The sequence below is a fragment of the Apus apus genome, chromosome 5 (assembly GCF_020740795.1).
Source record: "Apus apus isolate bApuApu2 chromosome 5, bApuApu2.pri.cur, whole genome shotgun sequence".
Taxonomy (NCBI): Eukaryota; Metazoa; Chordata; class Aves; order Apodiformes; family Apodidae; genus Apus; species Apus apus.
In genome coordinates this window covers 18,343,397-18,355,660 of record NC_067286.1, presented here as the reverse complement: position 1 = coordinate 18,355,660, position 12,264 = coordinate 18,343,397, and the positions used below count along the sequence as shown (strand labels likewise).

The 12,264-nt window shown below is 41.5% G+C and overlaps 1 protein-coding gene across 1 annotated transcript in view; it reads left to right on the top strand.

The window, feature by feature from the left end:
- The window catches only part of TSPAN4 (tetraspanin 4), a 421,128-nt gene that overhangs the window by 104,347 nt on the left and 304,517 nt on the right, over positions 1 to 12,264 (top strand). Inside the window, exon 3 of the mRNA XM_051620365.1 lies at positions 5,011 to 5,080. The gene's annotated coding sequence lies outside the window, so the exon portion shown is untranslated. The remainder of the gene's footprint in view (positions 1 to 5,010; positions 5,081 to 12,264) is intronic.

Here is a 12,264-nt window from a genome sequence, read left to right as displayed (position 1 = left end):
GAAGGACAGGGAACTGCTTGAAAGAGTCCAGTGCAGAGCCACAACATCTCCCTTGTGAGGGAAGGCTGAGAGAGCTGGGTCTCTTTAGCTTGGAGGAGACTGAGGGGGGAACCTCATTAATGTGCATAAATATGTAAAGGACAAATGTCAGGAGGACAGAGCCAGGCTCTTCTTCGTGATGTCCAGTGATAGGACAAGGGGCAGGGGGTGCAAGCTGGAGCATAGGAGATTCCATGTAAACATGAGGCAAACCCTTCTCCCTGTGAGGGTGACAGAGCACTGGAACAGGCTGCCCAGAGAGGTTGTGGAGTCCCACCTGAATGTGTTCCTGTGTGAGCTACTCTAGGGGATCCTGCTCTGGCAGAGGGGTTGGGCGATAAGATATTTTGAGGTCCCTTCCAACCCCTAACATTCTGTGATTCTGTGAAATAAAGGCCAGGGCATAATTTTATAAGTAGTCCACACTGGCAGGTGGGGACTTAAGCCTCTTCCAAGCACATGCACAATTTACTGTCTGTTTTCAGGAAGATTGCCTGACTGCCGCAGAACTTCAAAGTAAATGTAATTGCTGGGACTTATTCCCTTCCTCCCTTACCTCCTTAGAAAGCACCAAGGTAGTGTCCACCAGAACAGCTAATAATGTTGCTAGATACTTGCATTTCTACTGTAGAAGTGTTGTGAAATCAAAAAAAAGATTACAAGGTAAAGTCTGCAGAATCAAATGTCAGAGGCTGATGTCTCTGTAGCTACAGAAAGGGCATTCAGACTGTTTATTTTGACAGCAAGAGAGACATGGGTGCTGTGACAAAACTTTGTTAAGGTGACTCTTACACAAATGTTTGGCTTGTTTCCTTGCCTTAGCTGATGAATGTTGGTGCAGAGACAGAATTTGCCCACTTTTTTATCTTCACTGATCTTCTATTTCCAGATGTGTTTTGAGAACCAACTCCTGGCAGGCTGCAGCCAGTTATAGACATGACAGATAATGACAGCACGGGACTGGATGGGTGGTGACAGATAGGTCTGGGCAGCCTATGTGTTTTTCAAATGTAGCTTTCAGCTTTATGTGGTTGGGCATTTTCTTTGAGTGTCTGGCACAGCCAGGGCTCAATTTTGCCCTCATGCTTATGTGAATGATTCACAGTGAAGATGATGACTTATGTGTTTATGACTGCAAAAACAATTCAGTTCAGTCTTGTGCTAAAGCCTGGTGAGACTCAGATGGCCTCAGTTGTTATGTTATTATCTAAAACACTGTGAGCTTGCTATGCTCCTTGCCATCTTTCCCTTCCCACCTTCCCATTCTGTTCATTCCACACAGGTACTGGTGCAAGTGTCATATAATCTGTTATAGCTTTGGCATAACTCAGAGTGAAACTGCAATATTAAAACAAGACACAGTATCAAAAACTGGAAACATTCCCAGTTGTTGAGAGATTTATGTGTGTGCATGTTTCTCTGTGTGTGTATATATAGATGTACCTGACTGGTTGATATCTGGGTTTTTTTAATTCAGTTTGGACAATGAACACAAGACATCTTCTATTTCTGCTATTGCAGAGAAAGTATTTACAGTTGAAACTATGGTGATGGTCCTTCAGTAGCATAAGTTTCACTATGGCTGTGCTGCTGACTCTGACCTTTCAAGTCTCTGTGGTAGAAGTCACAGTAATAGTTTCTCTTCCTTTACTTAGGTTGATTATGCTTGAGGTCAGGTAGAGAGCCCTGTCATCAGGTCAGAAGTCCTCTTTCTGGTACTGCTAAATGGAAGGGAAACTTCTGGCATGGTGCAAATTGTCTGCCATTAGTAAATGGATACATATTAATTATGCCTTTGCTCTTTTCTTGCTCATGTTTTATTTTGTCATTTCCTAAAGGAAGGAATTGTCAGATTCAAAGCTCCTTTTCAAGCATTGTTTTGTTACTGAGCAATTCTGAATCCCAGTGAAGGAGCTTTGCAGGTGTGCATACAGTGCAGACCAGGTGCCACAGCAGGAGTCCAAAGGGAAGGAGACACTGAGCCACAGCTCCTTGCTCCATTTCTGGATGTGGGGTTGTAGCCAGCTGTATCTCCCTGGAAAGGGAAGTTTCAGTGGTGACACTGCAGGTGAGAGTCTGTTTGAGAAACTGATCTTCAAATGTATACTGCTGTATTTGTTTTATCATTTAATTCCTTGGCCCAGGCTCATCCACCCTTTTTTTCCTCAGCTGAGTTTCAACATGGTCTATATTCATGGGTCTGATTTCCTGTCATGAGCAGTCCTGTTAATGGCCATAGAGGGTCTTGCTATTAAACAAGCCTATGAATGTGTGGAGGGCAGGGACTTGCTGTGTGCTGAAGCCCCAGTATTAATGTACTGCACATTTTTGTAAGGGATGATCTCAAGTGAAGGTGCTATCATGCTGATGCTGAGTGAATGGGATTTTTGTGTCTGCCCCATAAGTGATTTGTCCCCTAATTCAAAAGAGGTGCAAATAAGTGATATAAGTTATAGCTAAGATGTGCAGGTAATTAATGTGTAATGGAATGTGAAGAGCTGAAGGTATTTTGCTGCTGTCATATTCCTTCTGAATATTTACAGCACAAGAGGCTTGGATACCTGCTGTCCTCTGAGTACTGGCCTTTGAATATTCATCCAGCCAATCTTCCTGAATGACTGACAATCCCAGGTGGCTGCATATACACTAACACCAGTTCCTGCAGCGGGTTTCCTAAAGGCTGATGCTGCCTGCCTCTATCTGCAGCTGAGTAGCCACTTGTCCTCTGGTGGAGATAGAGGCCCATGTGAGTGACTTCACATTAGCAAAAATCTAAGTCACAAATTCTGTGATTTCTTAATCTATATATAACAGTGCTTATTTTGGAGGTGCTGTGCCGGAAGGCTGCACACAAGTTTGTTGACAGCAGAGAAGCAGTGACTCAGAAAGCATTCATCCTGGTCAGGAGGTGGATATTCACTGGAGTGCAGGATTTATGCATGTGTCTGTTTTCCCAGGAGTGATGGCTCTTGTCTCTTTTTGTACCTTATTCTGGTTCCAAGCCTGCCTTTTCCCAGTGTGGCTCTAGAGCTAGTGTCAGGCTCCTTCCCTATAGCTTTGGTTCAGTACCTGTGCCCTTCATCACTTGGCAACTTTTTGTCTACCTTCAACCTACAGTTTCTCTCCTGACTGCATCAAACACCATATTTCCTTATCATTTTTCCCTGCCTTTCCCCAGTCAGTTGCAATTTTCTGCTCCTTTTATTCTCAAGTCTTAGTTTGCTTTTCCCTCAGTCCTCACTGCCCTGTACAAGCTTTTGAAAATGCTTGTGTCTTCATTCACCTGCCTGTCTCTCTCCATGGGTGGTGCTAGACTGCTTTGCGTGGTTCACTGCTTTCTCTGTCTTAATGATAATAGGAAGAGCTCAGAGTACTCCCATTTACTTCTCTCTCCTTTGCAATGTCAAGGACCAGGTATGGCTCAAACTGGAGCTGCTGTTGCAGAGGATCCTGCCCAGTTCTTCAGACAGGTGCAAGCTCACTGCAACTAGAGTCTTTGTAGATTTTGGACTAGATGATCTTTCGAGGTCCCTTCCAACCCCTAGGATTCTAGATTTGAGATATCCAAAAGGCTAATTAATGTTTGCAGAGTCTGTGCAAGCTGTACCATGCAATTACACGTGCAAAGCTGCAGTACAGCAGCTGGACCATTCCAGAGTGTGTAAATTAGTAATTTTTGGAGTGTTTTATGGCTGCACACCATTCCTTTTAAAAAGAAAAGAACAACCCTGAAATCCTATAGGTATGTAAGATGTGCTGCCATCTTCTGAGGTAATGCAGTACTCTGGTGTATGTGTTAGCACATTGTCTTGATAGTCCTGAAGTTTTTTCTCTCCCCCTGCCATTTGAAGATAGAGGGTCTGAGATACAGTAAATTGGTCCTTAAAATAATCTTTTGTTCAAATAAGATGATGACATGATAGCAATTCTTTGAACCAGAAGGAAGATAATACAAGGCTGCGTAGTGAAATCAGCTGGTATTGGCCCAGTGGACAGAATTTGAGAAGTATCCTGAAAGTAGGAAAAAGATCAGAAACCAACAAGAAGGCTATTTCCAAGGAAAAAATAGGTAACTATCCTTATCTGTGTCCTGTGACCCCTTATTAGCCCATGCAAAGAAATCCAACAATTTAGATATTCCATGTTGCCCTTTGCTTGTGACTAATACATGGCTTGGGGATGACAGGCCAGATATCCAAGTTGCTGATGGTGTCTGTGGGCATGTATAAGCTAGGGATCTTACTAGCACACTTAATTCTGCAGTAAGATGTGAACAATTTGTAATTGTAAAATTGAAATTTGTAATGGAAGGGTAACTGCAATCAACCTGCATCCTGTCTTAGTGACTGTGCGCTACAGTCAGGAGTGCTCTTGCCAAGGGAAGTCCCCTAGCAGAGTATCATCATTCTTGACAGGTGTCTTAGGGAGTAGAGTGCCTTCTCAGACGAAATCAGTTTCTTGTTATTATAATCAAAAGTACTTTCCCCACTATTTTCTTGACTAAGTGAATCAACAGTGACCCTTGGTGGTTAGTAAGAATTGGTGCCTGCTACTCCATCATGCATGTCCTTCCTGTATTCAACCCATGTATCTGTCCCTGTAATCTTGCATAATATGGGCATTGGCTAAAACATTGGGCATCTTAGATTACAACGGATCAGATTGATGTTTTAAGATGAAGTAAGTCCGGTTTGCATGAAATCTTTGTTTTTAAATGGAATATTTTGGCAGGACACTTAAATTTCACTCTTGGATGTTCAGGTCATCATTTTGTCATATAAATCCCCCCTTTCCTCCTAATCTGACCATATATCCATAGCATTGTCCTGTCTGAAGAAAAGCACAGGCACTGATCCCCCATCCCTCATCCATACAAAGACACATGCTTTTAAGACCCATTTTAATGCATAAAGAGACCAGCTTGGTGAAATTTAGCATCAGGCCACAACCTGTAATTGATTTTCTTTACAGATACCTATCTGCTGCCACAGACTTCCTCACATCACTGTATCCTAGTGTAACTATGAAGGAAAGACTCACAGTGAGTTGTTATTCTGATGGGTATAACTAATGACGATGATGATGCTAATGTTTTTACAGTTCAGCAATAATTTCTATTAATTCTTGAACCTGGGCTGTGCTTCAAATTAGTACTTAACTAGAGTCACCACCTGTTAATTCTTCAGGCAGACAACCTACTTCTTCAATCTTTTAATTAAAAAAAAAACATCCTTCAGCAAAAGTCAGTTTGTTTCTCTGGCTGGGATCTGATTCCTGGTTTATGTTTGTCGTCTCTTCCTCCTCTTTACATCTTTGCTTCCAGCTGTGGCATCACTGGAAGCGGTTGGTGTTCAAACTGTTTGAATCTAACTGTAGTAGAGTAAGAGCTGGAGATATAGACTCATGAGAAAATTGGATGCACAGGGAGAAGGCATTTCAGTGAAATTCTCAACCTGTTCCAGCTCCTTAAAAACAAGTTGTTGTTAATTAATGCATATAATACATCTGCATGTTGCTAGAGATTATACTAAATATATACATAAAAGCTACAGATATAGTGAATGTGTATAATAGTGATTTCTGGGGCCATGATTTCTGGGGCCCAATTTCAGACACTTACAAGGAGCTAGAAAGTTCCTTGATGTGTTCCAAGACATGTATTTGCTGTTGCTGGTATAATTTGATGATATGGTTTTAGTATATAATCTCTCCCATGTACCTGTGTATAAATTGTTGGGTAACTGGACAGAAGAACTCTTGAGACCTTGTCACAGTTTGACTCAGGATCAACAATTAAACCAGCGACAACAGTGCTCTTGATCCCCTCACCCCCCAGGTAGGGAAGGAGAGAGAGAATAAGGAGAGAGACTTTTCTGGATTGAAAACAAAACTAGACAGCTTTAATTAAATACTAATGATAGGAGAAAATATGTACAATTCTATACAAGTATGTGCAGGAATGTGCAAAACCCTATTGCCTCCCCCACCCCCAGCAACTCCCATGGCATCTCCTGAGCTGGGAGCAGTTCCAAAATGTCCTGGAGCTGCAGAGCAGACAGGAGCTGAGGGGAAAGTTGTGAGGGTCAGGTATGTATGAGCCTTGGGATCAATGATGATGGATGGATGGAGTCCTCCCTGGACCCTGGCCATGGATGGAAGAGACAGGGAGAAGAAACAGGAAGGAAGTTGACTCCTGTGATCCCTGACCTTAAGCTGAGCTTACGTAGATATATGGAATGGAATACTTTGGTCAGTGTTGCTGTCCACCTAGTCCACTCCTCCCTACAGGAGAGCTGCATAGACTTTTCTGTTCCTGTAGCATCTAAGGCTACAGTTTCAACAAGCAGAGCAAAGTGACCTTGGCGTCTCTGCAGTAACAAACATTCCAGCATTATCAGTTCACTAGCTGGAAAACCTGCTGCTAGTTAAAAGAGAGCTCACTGAACGGAAAAAAAAAACAAACCACAACAGTAAAAGGAAAATGGGCTTAATCCTGGCTCAAAACAGGACAGACCTTTTCAACTCTTGCCTTCAGTAGTGCTTTGAGCATGCATACTTATGTCAACTGTATATGCATATAAAAACTCTGGAGAAGCTTGAAGAAAAATCTGTATTTTCTCCTGACTTTCTTGAATGCTAGCTGATTTTGGATGTCATACAGCTTAAGCAATCATGGAGCTGTCCTGCTTGTATCCTTTCTTACAAAACTGCATTTAAAAGAGGGATGTGAGGCAGAGGAATGGTTAGAAAAACCCCTGTCTTTCAGATCTGTGGCCATGTAATTTGGGAAAGCTCCCAAAGAGTTTTGAGGAACAGGGGCCTTATCACTTTATAATTTGTTGCTGGGTTGGAGTTTTTTGGTGCTACAGATTTCTGGTTTTCAGTTTAAACTCTCTCCACTGGAGCTGGTTGTAGCAGTTGGATCATGGAAGAAAATTAGAGGTTTGGGGTCTTTGCTGTCTGAGATTTGTATTGCAAACTGCTGTTTGTGGTGTTCCATTAAATACAGGCATATTTGCTGTGGCTCCAATGCAGAGGTCTACAGAGATCTAAGAGGGTTCTGCATTCTGTTTTGAACTGTGATTTCCAGCTGGGTCATTTGCAATTTATAATTTTGTTGAGTCTATTTTTTACATTAATTTGTTGTACAGTAAGAAGCTACCTAACTTTCAAATCTATTACATTTTAGAAATAGTACTTAGACCACAACTAAAATTAAATAGAGAATGGTAGCCCTCAGTAGTGATCCCTACCAGCTAAAAAGCATTAAAGCTCTCTGATCTCCAGCAGTGCCCAGCACTTGAGTGGACCTTAGTGAAAAAGTTTAAATTTTTTTTTTGGAGAATAATCTCATAAACTTGTGAACTATAAACCTAGTCAGTTTTGGAGCTCAGGTGAAATGTAAGCCAGTGATACGACCTTTGTTAAACTAGATGTTTCACTTTCAGCCATTTGTGTGCTTGAAATCACTCTGTGAATCTTAGCTTTCAAAGACATGGTGAAATAAACCATAGCCTTGGAAGTGCCCATTCTGGGAGGAAAACTTATAATTTGGCCTCACATCGACAAAATTATGTGCAGGCTTTCATAAAATTGATAGGGCACCCTTCTAAGCCAGTTGTCCTTGGGAGAGTTCCTGCAGTTTTTCACCATTTTCAAACAGAACTTGACTTGAAGAAATGTTGATTAAACTGAAACCCCTCCAGGGTAATGCTTTTGTTTATTATGAAGCACTGATGTATGAAGTAACAGTGCTATAATAATCTGTAAATGAACCATGAACTAAGAGAACATCTATGAGCATTTTATAATGAGCCATGTCCTGTAAAGTTGCAGTTGGCCAGAATAAATCAATAGCCCATAGACTGCCCATGGACTGTTTTAGTCCTAAATGTGTAAAAGGTGGTTTTAAGTGGCTCTGCTTGTGAGAGCACAGGCTTTAAAACTTCCTGACTCTAACAAGGAAGTAGCAATAAATTTCCTGAAAATGTAGTAGGCCTTTTGTCTTTATCTGCTGTAACTTAGTCAAAGGAGGAAAATAATGATGGCTCCTTGTTTCAAGGAGCATTGTTCAGTGTACTGATGTTTAATGACTCTTCAGTTAAATACCATTCCCAGCTCATGACTTTTGAGCCGTTTGTTTTTTTGTCCAAGGTGCTTAAGAAGGAAAAAAGAGAAGAACAAGAGAAAGTAGTGGTGGCTCCAAAGTGTATGTTGATGTTTCAGCACAAAGATTGGACAGTAGGGGAATTTATTGCTTTAGACATCTGCAAAGAAATTGTTGTATCGTTGAGACTATAGAAAAAAGGAATCAGCGTTGTCCCCATCTTCTTAGGGAGGCCTTTTGGGATGCAAACTAGGCTTTGTTTAGGGGTTATAATGGAGTTATTGACTCGAATTCCAGCAAGTATGGCCCTGAGGGCCAGTGCCTCACAGTGACTGATTTAACATGTGGCTTTTTGAAATAAAAACAGGGAGGACAAATCCACCTCTTCCTTCTGTGTCCAAATTTGGGCTGACTATATATCCTTTTTTCTGGAGCACTTATTTCCTGGGAAATGATTTCTGTAACTGCCACTGTTAATAAGATGATTGCTAATTTAGGCTCAGTCCTGTCTCTTTCTAATAAGTTCTCTGTGTGTACTGTATTTGGAAAATATGGATATAAACTCAAGAGTTTTGAAAGGCCAACTCTGAGGTGCACAAAAAAAGGTGATAATCTCATCTTTGGGGTGTAGCAAATGGCTGTAATACCTACAAGGTCTCTTAGGCACTAAAATTCAACACACATTTTCTTTTTACATTTTGTTTTACAGAATTTAATCTTACACACACTAGAGCACACTACACTTGATTTGTAGATAGGCAAGCTGGGGCTCATGTTTTACATACTATGCTTTATGGAGGGATGCTCCCCTGCTTGCTGTACCAAAGCTTTAAAACAGTGGAGTGTGCTCACCTGGTTTCTGTCTTATGTATTAATTGAAAAGAGGCAGCTTCTGAATTGCATTACATTTACAATAACATTTGTAAAGTACTTACATTACATATTTACAGTCACTCCCTTCTTTAAATTTAAATGTTCTCCATTCAGATAGCCACAAATCAAGTCCAGCTCAAGGCAAAAGCATACCATAAAAAATGAATGCAAGATAAATGGGCCCTCCTGGCTGCTGAGTGATGAGGACTGATCGATTGGAATAGTTTACATAGACTTCATCTTCTGTTACTTTAGGCGCCTCTTACAGATCTTTTATTCTCTTTTTTAATGCTATTCCTTCTCGTGGTTATTATAGTCCAACATCTAAGGTACAAAATCTACTGTAGATAAGGATTTGTTTAGTTCCCCTCTCAGCTTTGACCAAGGTTGTTGTACACCTACATACATGGTTTAGTAGCTGGTTTTGTAGTTGACACCAGTTAGACTAAGGTAGCCCCTCAGCATAAGGAGACACTAACAGTATAAAGACAGGTGCTGTACGTGTACCTCTCTTTATAGTGAGAGTAATCTTGGAGATGATTAATGCCAGCAGGCTGCCTACCTGAAGTCATTGAGCTTCTCAAATCTACTGGGGAGGGAAAGTGAAGAAAATTAGTGTTGGGATGAGCCCGCTAATCAGTGCTTTCCAAGCAGTGGAGAACTCTGTATTCTTAATGTCTTTCTCCCCTTTAAATCTCGTTTCATACAAATATTATAGTGGAAAGATTTTTGAAATTTAAGGAGTGGCTCCTTTATGGTTCTGTAAAAACTCTGAAGTTTCTAATAGCTCATTACTAGTGAAAAATGTAACCAGTAATTTTGAATCCTGACAATCATGCTTTCCGCAGACTCCTGTGTTCCCAAAATAATCTGTTGCAAAAACTGATGCAGTACTGTTAACATATATTTTTCATGCACTTTTGTTTTTTATATGTATGGCCTTTCACACTTTGTGTTTGAACTACTTGAAATAACTGAACAGATGTACAGATGCATGACTCTGCGACACATCAGCTTAGCGCAAGGCATCCCTCCTAAGCAGCATAAATGAAGAGACTTCAGGAGCATTCTTCTCCTTTCCTCATTTATTTTTGCCACATTGTAAACCCCCCTCCCCCCCCCCCCCCCCACTACCCGTAGGTGATAATATTTTGATGGGTGATTAAAGTACTATTAATGTTAACATTATCATCCATTACCATGACAAAGGAGGACAAGTAGTCTTTATACCTGGTCTCCCCACTTATTTAGTCATCAAGTCCTTTGCAAAACGAATGTAAAACACGACCTTATGAAGGCTGTGTTCCATAATACAGTTTTTTAAACAGCTTTACCTGTTTTTCAAACTGCTGCCACTACCTTGCACACCTGAGGCACAGCAGCATCACTATCTCTGCAACTGCACATTCGGCCTCCCTGCTTAGGGTACGAGCCTGGCTCACCTCTTTAGAGAAAAAAAACAACAGAAAATATATTTTGTGAGAGATGGTAGTGGGAGGGTAGTTTTTCTAAAGCTGCCTCAGTTCCCTGGCCCAGTTCACTACCTGACTTTTGTGAAGAGCTGACCTGGCACTCACTGAGAAGAGTGAGCTGGGCTGAGGGAAGGCATGTATGTGGAATGATAAAAGAGATGGAGTGGTCTTAAGTCAGCATTTTCCAAAAGCAGTGATTTGTACCAGGAGATTGAAGCCTAATTTGGTAGCCTGTGTAAATCTTGGTAGACCTTCAGTGCCAAGTATGCAGAGTAGGCAGGATCCTCTGCTGGCAGCTTTTATAATAGTCCTTTTGGGTTTGACTTGTTGAGCTTATTGAAGGGAAACAGTCATCACACAAAGTGGGGTGTGTTGGACAGCAGCAGAGCACAGTAAGGATGTGTCAGGGAATTGTGAAGTTCAGGGGCTTGTTCCAGATCTGCTGCCTAGCTGAGAACTGAGGCAGCACGAACTTATTTTGATCAAGTGTCTTTTTCAGCAGTAGCCTTTCATGATGACGTAGGACAAAGAATTCTTCAAATATCTTTCCTTCTCTTTTGGCTTTGCGAATGTCACCATGGATGTGTCAGATTACAGCTGTTCTTTTCAAAGAGATTACTGTACTTTACAGAGGGATAGATTATTCACTATCTACCTTTGATTTTAATTTTGTGGGGTTTTGGGGTTTTTTTTATTTGAACTATGATCCTGTCTCTTTCTCAGATATAGATTTTCTCTCCATTAAAGTGGGTGAATGATGAGTGGATTATACTGCATTTGTATTTACTGTGAGGCTGCTTAGAGGCAATTTTCTTGCTTGCTCCTTGCGTGAATGTGGTACCATGACAGTCTGAAAAACAAAATGTCATGCTTACCCTGATTTCTTTCTAGGTAGCACAAAGTTCACTTATGTTCTCAATATGCACCAAAACTTAAGGAGCCCATGAAGCAGAAAAATTTTCAAAAATAATACCCCTTTAGAATGTTGTCCCGAAAGCAGGGTCTGTTACCCGGTGTGCAAGAAGCCGATCCACACACAGGCTCAAGATATTTGCTTTAGTATCCAATTCTGCACAGAAAAGGGAGCAGGGTGGTATTCTACAGAGCAAGCTCAGTTTTCTGAAACACAAGTGCTACTTTTATACCCAAAAATGTGAGAAAGAACTTGATCTCTAGCATTATTCTATCGCTCATACACACGATTGGTCAACTCATCCCTCGCTTCCATTTAAAGTGGCAAAGCTCAGGAATTTCACTGTGTGTGCTCAGAGGGTGGGGGGCTTGTTGTTAGCAGAGGTCCCTCTAGCCTGTGCGAGGGATGAGTTGTCAGGGGATGTAGGGAGGCAATAAGGAAAGCTAAGGCCTCCTTGGAACTAAACCTTGCTAGTGAGGTCAAAGACAATAGAAAGGGCTTCTTCAAATACATTGCAGATAGAACTAACACTAGAGGCAATTTTCTTGCTTGCTCATTCCTGCTGCTGAATGAGGTGGGTGCCCTGGTGACAGAGGATATAAAGAAGGTGAGAGTACTGAATGGCTTCTTTGCCTCTGTCTTTACTGCTGCAGACTCTCCCCAGGAGCGCCAGATCCCTGAAGCCCCGAAAGGTAGATGAGGATTGGATTAGGGATCAGTTAAGCAATCTGGACATCCATAAATCAATGTTTCTGGATGGAATACACCCGCAGGTGCTGAGGGAACTGGCGGTCATTGCTAGGCCACTCTCCATCATCTTTGGTAAGTCATGGGCAACAGGAGAGGTGCCTAAGGACTGG